The sequence below is a fragment of the Mytilus edulis genome, chromosome 1, assembly GCF_963676685.1.
Source record: "Mytilus edulis chromosome 1, xbMytEdul2.2, whole genome shotgun sequence".
Taxonomy (NCBI): Eukaryota; Metazoa; Mollusca; class Bivalvia; order Mytilida; family Mytilidae; genus Mytilus; species Mytilus edulis.
Genome location: NC_092344.1, coordinates 114666743 through 114676155, shown reverse-complemented (window position 1 = coordinate 114676155; position 9413 = coordinate 114666743). Strand labels below are relative to the sequence as shown.

Sequence of the window (9413 nt, the reverse complement as noted above, 5' to 3'; positions counted from 1 at the left end):
CATAAATCGATTGAGAGAAAACAAATCCGGGTAACAAGCTAAAACCGAGGAACACACATCAACTACTGTGGATTCATTAATATTCGTTGGATACCAATTTTCGTGGATTTCGTGGGTCAAGGTAAACCACGAAATTAAATGTTCAACGAATGACAAATTTTCTATAGGCTTGTATAGAGACTATGGCAAAACCACGAAATCAAATATCCACGAACAAGTAAGTTTTCTTTAATCCACGAAAATTGGTACCCACGAAATTAAATGATTCCACAGTATTAGAGGAAAGTACTTGAGGGTAGAATAACCGAAGTGGTTAGAATAATTCATCATTTTATATAGACAATTATAGAAAATTGCATCCCCAATTGTGACTACCAATACAGGTCTTCTTCTAACTGACAGTAAAACCCTTGCCAAAGATGGGTGTCTGTTTGGCTGTGCGGGATGTAATTAGCCGGGTCCCGTCAGAATGAAGATGTTACATCCGATGCCTCGTGTAATGCCCGCGCCACACTGTCCCGATTTTTATATACGATGGACACCCGAATGCGAAAATAGTAAGTTCGTACGAAGTTGGTCCCGATCTCGTTAAAATACCAAAAAGTGACCGAAGCAAGTACGATGAATAACGAAGTCTATACGATGTAGCCGAAATTATATACGATAGCAAAAGATGGACATACGAAGGTTAACCGAAGACGGGTATTTAAGCTTCATGTCTCAGCCGAAGCCTACATGATGGTTTCACGAAGGCTACACGATGGATTACGAAGGCTACACGATGGATTATGATGATGGCGCGATGGCCATACGATGTCTAAAAGATACGAACAGAATTTAGACAACATATCGTTTCTGTACAAGTCTGCCATGCATGGTGGGAAATCGATCTTTTTGTCTAATTTTTATAAAACTTAGTTTATTATTCCCTCGCCTACTACATGTAAGTTGCGTGTAGATAAAATTGTTATGGACACTCTGGAACCAAAATGCTCAAAACTTGGTATGGTGTTACTCGTTAAGAATATCTTAAGCGCTATTGACTTTAAGTTCAAAGGTCAAGGTCACAGTGGCAGTTGTAATACAAGGCAATAACACCATTGTGGACACTCTAAAACCAATATGCTTCAAAAGATTTTAACCACATTTGGTATATTGTTCCTCCTTGTAATGATCTGACATTTTTTACGTTCAAGGCCAAAGATCAAGGTCATGCAGATGGACTGGTTTTTCTCCTTGAAATAGCATAATACACAGGAAATTGTTTGCTCGGTTTTTTTTACCTGCTGGTTCTAAAGACAATATTAAAGGTATTTCCAGTTACTGAATGTTTTGGTTGATTTATAAAAAAATAGTTTATGTATCAAATATGCATATTCAATTTACAATTTTCTGCATGTGTCATATACAAATATAGTGTCCATATTTGTCCCCAATATGTTACATACGAGGGGATGCCACGCTCGGCATTGCCTTGTTTAAACTAAAATGTGTGCGCTAGTCTGAATATCACCCATAATTATGCCCAGTTTACTGATCTATCTTAAAGGTAAGGTAATGGGTTCGTTGATCCCTTTTATTCAAAAAGAGAACTTTCCAGGAGAATGTCATAATAATATAGACAAAAGGAAGGATGTGGGGGAAAGCAGCAAATGCGGCAAAATATGACATATAGAAAACAAAATGGTTATGGAGTAAACATTCGTGTGACAACAACTCAGACGATACATAAAAAATCAGAATAATGAAGAAAAAGAAGGTTTCCCTATATACGTGTACCTGCAGTGTTTGTGTACGAGGTGCGTTTATGATTTTCATTATGTTACTTGATATGAAAAATTGACAAAAAATAATATTTTACTAGTAAAAGTAAATCCTGAGCCTGTAATATCTGCTCTACTTGTTCCATTTGAATTAATAGAAACAACGCTGTCGCCTTTCTTGTTCTCATAGAATCATATGATATGAGCTCCATGTTTTGTTAACGTCTTTCTTAACTGTCGTATTAGACTGACCAGTGCATATCGCTCATGGCACTTTAAATGTATTTTAGCGCGAAAATTAACTTACATTTAGCTGGATTTGTCGCCGTCGTAGTTCCATCTTGTCGCCTTCGTACTTTTATTCGATGGCAACACGACGGGAATACGAGGTCTTCACGAAGTCGTGTTGCCATCGTAAGACCTTCGGGTATCTTCGTGATTCATTCGTGTAGACATCGTAATGTCAAAACTGCCCGATGGAAACGATGGAAACACGAATGCAATACGATGTGCAAAGATGCATTCCCGGTGACATTACGATGGTGAGGATGGTGATACGAACTCAATACGAACCCTCAACATCGGACTCTCAACATCTCAACTTCGGGGATTTTTTAACCTGTTAAAAAATTTTGAATCCTTCCCGAAGTTGTCCCCGAAGGCTAGAAAAAGTGGCCGATGGTTCTACAATGGTTAAAGATGGCACTACGAATAGCCCGATCTGGATACGATCAGTCCCGATTTTGAAAATTTCCATTATCGTTTTGCCATCGGCGTAGAAATCGGGACAGTGTGACGCGGGCATAAAGAGTGTCACACTCTGCTTGTTTAGACCCTTGCAACATCTCTTTGAGGGGGTCCGTATATGGCCAATTGCAAGTAAAATTTTCTGTCCCTATCCAATACATTATTTTCCCGTGACCGTACAACAAATTTACCCAAACTGACTCTATTACCGGACCTACCTAGTACTAGTGCCTTTTTTATTTATTGTTAATTTGTTCTCGTCCTAAACATGCACGAACCAGTTGGCACTGGAGTTAACTTACCACAAAATAATCGATACTTAAAATAACCATATAATTGAGATTTCTAGCTTATAATTTTGTACGCTTTTAGTCCTCATAATATTCATCACTGTGTAGTACAATCAAATACTCAGTATGTAAAATGTTTCGTAATTGCATTTATTAGCAAATTAAAGAATTCAAGATGTGACTCGTAAATATTACATTTATTAAACAATTGAAGAACTCAAGAAGTGATAATGTTACATTTATCAAACAGATTAGTGTTACAGTTATCAAACAAATCAAACCAGCAAATGAATTGTAGAGTATTAATATACAAAACCTTGATCAACGTTTAAAATTGATGAAAACTAATTCAACGACTTGTAGAGAAGACGTTTTAATATTACATTAATTTGATGTCATTTCATTTTCCATATTTTCTATTTGTTTACTCCATGGACCAGATTCCTGCGCAAACAATAAAAATTGTAGCCTGTGGAAGCTATTTGCCATTCTTTTAAAGTACACAGTCAGCTACTCGCAATGCCTTGGACGAGATGTCATTAAAAGGAAAAGTGAACATATTATGCAAAGTTAAAGTTATATATCAGATCATTTGATACCTTCATTACACTGCATTTAACGTGGATAATCGCGCAGTGGAATAAATACGGTGCTACCAGTAGTTTGGTTTAATCGTTGCCTGTGTACATACTGGTCGAGGTAGTCCGTAGTTGGTTCGATGATTGTGCGTGATGATTCAGAATGAAAAGATAATTTATCCGTTCTTCCGTGAAGAGAAGCCCTCGGAATATCATATGCTTCTTTGGAATTTTTCAAAGCAGTAGCATAATCTGGTGGCAGGCTTATATTTGAGAGATCCGATTGAAATGATGAATTTGTGCCCGCTAACCAATGGGTTATCCATGTTCTGTTGCTTTGTTTCTTACCAAAGTCATCAAATTTGCAAGGTTCTTTGAGATTACGAGGAATTTTTCTTCTGTCACTCTTTTTACTCAAACGACGTCGATGTTTTGTTCTAAAAAGGTTTACAAAAATAATGAATATTGTAATATTTGAGCACACGTATGAATCCTGATTAATATAAGATTACCGGTGTTCTTTTTATCAGGGTTGCTTTATCCATTTTGTCTGGTAAGTTTTATACAGACAAGAAGCAATCATTTAATAAATTTACTTAACTACTAGTATATTCAATTTAAAAAAAAAAGATGTGGTATGATTGCCTATGAGTCAACTCTCCACAAGAGACCAACTAACACAGAACGGCCTTACGGTCTTATAGTAAGTTTTACGAAAATCACTAAATATTTGATTTATATACATAGCATTTACCCCTAAACACCCACATAAAACTAAACTCACCGTAATAAGCAGTACATTAGTGTTATACAACACAGAACAAACAATGGTAAGGTCAAGACCAGAACCAAAATCAAGACGAGATCAGCATCTAAAAAAAGCAATAGAGATATAAATAGTCTGATTCATAAAACATTTGTTGGCTATCATTTACATGAAGAGAATATAGTGGGAAAACCAATACAAAAATAGTTGGTTTAATATTAAAGATGTGGTAATATTGCCAATGAGACAACTCTCCATAAGAGACCAAATGACACAGGAATTAACAACTATAGGTCATCGTACGGTCCATTACACGAATAAAGCGATCATTGTCAAATGAAAAGTGTAACGTGAGTGTATCCAAATCGACCTTTATTTTTTTTCACCTGCGTTTTGTTATGATCCAGGCATAAGGTTCCATTCCATTTACAAGTCAAAATGTTTGAAGAAAACACGTTAACAGGTCTTCAAAAGCAAAGCTAGAATATTAAACGGAACAAAGGAAACTGCAGTCCATAATATTCAAATGAAATCATGACAAGCATGAGACAGAAAAGCCTTTTCGTAACAGTAAAATATTGGAATATATATAAATTAGATGTTTCTATGTTGAATATGAAGAGTTGAGTAAAAATCAAATGTTCCCTTATTCCGACTAATCAATCCAAAAATTTGGTTGCGGATGAATATTTGGAGCATATACGACAACAGTATAGGAGAAACGAACTTTTTTTGGCTTATTAGTTAAAAATTGGAAGAATTCGTTTTCTTACCATATATCTAGCGTTAGATGTAGTAAAATAGATGTAGCTGAATAAGGTAAGAACATATTATAAGAGAAACAATAGAAGACATTTACCTTGATTTGTACCTGTAGGAGCTTCTGTTACAGCAGCTCTTATTTTTGTTGTTTGTACCGTTTTTCTAGAAGTTTTTAACCATACTTCTAAAGTCTTAGTTCCCTTAACAGATTGTGCACTATTGGCAGTAGATGAAACCCGATTCGTGGTAACGTTTGACGTTCGGTCCGTAGAAGTTTTTGATCTTTGAACAAATTTTGACGACGCAGAAGTTCTAGTATCAAATATATTAGTATTATTTTTGAAAGATGTTGCCGGTTGTTTAATGGATGTTTGCATCACGGTTTTTAATGTTACAACGGTAAAGGCCAATGAATTTGTCGATGTATCAGTTAACGTTTGTACAGGTGTCATCTTTTTCTGCGTTCCTTGAATGGTTGATTGGCCTCCTGTTATATTTCTTGCTAAATGCGTGTTTGAATTCTGAGATAACGTAAACTGTTGTGAGTGAGACGTTATAAACGGTCGTGTTGGGGAAGTAGAAATAGTTGTTGTTAAACCAAATGTTGAATTTGATATAGTCCTCGAAATGTTGTTTCCTTTCGTTGATGAATGCACTGTTGACACGACTGGTGTCGTATTGTTATGAGAAGACTGTGCAACTGTTACTTTCGAATTGTGTTGTGTTTGGGAGATTGAAGACGTCGAATATGTGATTGATGATCGCTGCATAATGGACTTTGTTGTTATTTCTTGTCTGGCTGACCCTTTTGACATCTGTGTAGTATTTATTTTCTGTACACTCGTTAATTCTAATGTGTTGAGGGAACTTGGTGTAGTCTTGACTGTGGAAGTTAGCGAAGTATTAGCTGAAAATAGAATGTAAACTTGAGTGGAAATGAAGATTGATGAAATGCAATTTCTGTGAAAAAGTTTTGGTATACATTCTTTTTTCATTCAACTTTCTTTCCCAATTAATACACTTTGGTTACAAATGACGTTGATGTGGTCTAATTCATAATTATAATGCATCAGAAAAAATATCTCTGTTTCACAATATTAAGTTTTTATTTCCTGGACATTTGAAATTGTGCCGACATACTAAATTATGCAATAATGCAGAGTTTTTGGTAAGACTAGCCTTGCTGTTGTCAGCAGTTCAAAGGACTTCAATATAAGTTGTTTTCATGACTAGTTGATGTGTTTTCCTCGGTTTTAGGTTGTTACCCGGATTTTTTTCCTATCAATCGATTTATTACCTTTGAACACCTGTATACTACTGTTGCCTTTATTTGTTCTATTGAACTTACCATAAGAAAATAATGAAAATTGCCAGTATTGTTTTTAATTTTATATTTTAATGAAACCGATAGACAAAGGAGCGATCTTGTATATATTTTTGTGAAACCACGACACGAAGAAATTAAGAATATCGAAAAAAATTAGGTATGTAACTCTTATAATATTATAGATATGTCTAAAATGTTTACTTACTATGTTGACAAATAAAGTGTTTACTAGAGTTACACGCAGATATACTCCATCGATCTAAACTGACATATGCTATGCACCCATCACTGTAAAGTTTTTGAGTAGTAACCTTTGTCCAACCGAAATTTCCATCAATGAATGGATCCCCTAAAATAAATTAACAAAAACGAGAAAGCTATAAGGTGAAGTCTTTCAAAATACTTTAAAAGTTATTGGTTCAAAATATAAAAAAATAAGACACTAAATAGTTACAGTAAAAATGAGTATTATTAAAAAGACGTTCAGAAAATATGTCGAAAATTACACATAGAACGTTAAAACTAAAACATAAAAGTCCCTTTCGAATCTGTTGGTGTACTGAGGTGTTCACAGTCGAAAATTAAATCTTGATATTTCGAAATTATTGATGACCAATAAAATAGAAGGGGTACTAATGGTTCGGAAAGCAAAGGTTCTTTAACTGAAGACCAGTTACGTTATTTGTGTTAAAGGTTGTATTTGCTGTCAGTAAAAATAAAATGTATCAAATAAGTCAATAGAAAAATCTCGAATTAAACAACACATCCAGTACCAAAACAACATTATAGAATGTTACTTTTACACTATCTATTATCATGTGTATATAGAATAATAGTGTGGCATGATCGGCAATAAAATACTTATCCACCAAATGACGTAGATTTGAGCGGCTATATTGGATTGTACGCCCTTCAACAACTTCATACCGTAGAGTATATTTGATACTTACATAAAGGCATTAAATGTAAAAAATATATACTAATCTGTAAAAGCTGGAAAAATACAAAAGAATGATATTTGTTATATTACCATTATTCCATGACATTTGATTGTTTTCAGATTTCAGTCCAATCCAGTATGGCCCTTCTGTTAATCCGTCAAACATGTCATTGACATTATACTGTTTAATATGAACAAGTCTTCCTTGATTGAAATGAGTTTCACAATAGTTCTGAGCATCTTTCCACGTTTTATTTTGTGTTATTGCTGAGTACACTGTCTTTGGTTTCGCGTTACTATTTCCTGTAAAAAAAGTCATTTTTTTGAACATGTATTTGCATATTAAAATCTGAACTTGGTTATTGTGTTATATTTTGAATGTATGCTTTGATGTTATATGTTAATTCATTTGTTATGTTATAGACAATAAATATAAACAAAACCGTAGTTTTTATGTTTATTGCATAGTCAATAAAAATATATTAACTAATGTGCAAAATTCATGAAATTAATTTATTGTCTTTATTTTGTCTTTATTTATTATTTTTATTCAAAACATGTGTTTCTTGTAACATTTCCAAACTAATACCATATTTAAACTACCTACCCCAGAATGCTAATGTCAATGTTATTCCATTTAAAATGTTGTATATCCAAAACACCTGTACGTACGTCGACATCGTCCAACTTGTATCTTGTACTCAGGGTGGATACTGTTCTCAACTATTTATCATTCAAGGATTGATAATTATCTCAAATATGTATCACCTACGTATTTTTGTGATGCGATCAGAATTTTCGTTTACTGGATTCTGAAGGATTAGTTTAAAATTAGAATGCTAAAAGAGGGACGAAAGATACCAAAGGGACAGTCAAACTCATAAATCTAAAACAAACTGACAACGCCATCTATGCTGCTCAAATCTATTGTGAGCATTAATCTCTCTTTAGTAAAATGCTTATAAAACATGTTTTATACCCTACTTAATAAGATATTTTTTCCTGGCAAAAGTAGATCACTGCCATACAACAAAGCTATTGTCTTTTCATACATTTTTTTTTATCAACACTCCAACTGCCCAGTGATTATGTAGCTTTATAAGTACTGTGGAATTTATGGTCCTCAATACTCCACAACTTCGTACTTTATTTTGCATTTCTATTATTTTGGAGTGTCTGATGAATCTATTGAAGACGAAACGAGCGTCTAGCGGACACAATTTTGGTCGATTTATCTACATGTATGATGAGTTAATTTAAATCCACTGCCACCGCTGGTGGAGGTTTCTCCAAGAGGTTATCACCTGTATGTCAACCAAATACTAAATATGTTCTACCCAAGAAAAAGACTACCTCGGAATTTTGTGTCCTCAATGATCTAAAACTTCGTACTTTATTTGGTCGTTAAAGAAATATTATGCGAATATCACTAATGATTCCGAGGTTTTTGTAAACAGAGTTAAACAAATTAATCATGGTCTCTATTTTGAGTTTAACTAGGTGATGGCGGTTTCAACCGCGAGGAAATCATCAGCCGAGTAGTCAGATGTTCAGTGTTGACAAGAGTTATCATTGAGATGATAATTAAAAATTAACCTCTTACAAAATTTTTATTATTTTCGAAATACTTAGGATCTTATACCCCAGGAATAGATTATCTTAGTTGTATGTGCCAAAACCTTTCGAAATTTTGGATCAACTACACAATTTTTCATTCCGCGTCACTGTTGAGTCTTTTGCAGACAAAACGCTTGTCTAGTGTAAAAAATGTAATCCTGTTATCTATGCCACTCACTGATATAATTTTCTCCCTGAGGGTATCACCAGCCCAATATTTAGCACTTCTGTGTCGGCATGAATTTTCAGTGATTTTAAAATACAATTGTTAACAAATAAAGATTTGTACCCCCCATCTACGATAGTGGAGGGGCATTATGTTTTCTGGTCTGTGTGTCCGGTCGTTCGTTCGTTCGTCCGTCCGTGCATTCGTCCTTTCGTCTGTCCCGCTTCTGGTTAAAGGATTTGGTCAAGGTAGATTTTGATGAAATTGAAGTCAAATCAACTGAAAACTCAGTACACATGTTCCCTATGATATGATATTTCTAATTGTAATGCCAAATTAGATTTTTGACCCCAATTTCATAGTCCACTGAACATAGAAAATATTAGTGCAAGCTTCAGGTTACAGTTTTTGGTCAAGGTAGTTTTTTTATGAAAATGAAGTCCAATCAACTTGAAAC

General features: G+C 34.4%; 1 long non-coding RNA gene across 1 annotated transcript; it reads right to left on the bottom strand.

The window, feature by feature from the left end:
* Window positions 1-4162: 4162 nt before the first annotated feature.
* Window positions 4163-5807, bottom strand: LOC139520454 (uncharacterized). Its single transcript, XR_011663893.1, has 2 exons — window positions 5004-5807; window positions 4163-4250 (listed from the first exon to the last, which is right to left on the bottom strand). It is a non-coding gene; the product is annotated as an uncharacterized lncRNA (long non-coding RNA).
* Window positions 5808-9413: the final 3606 nt, after the last annotated feature.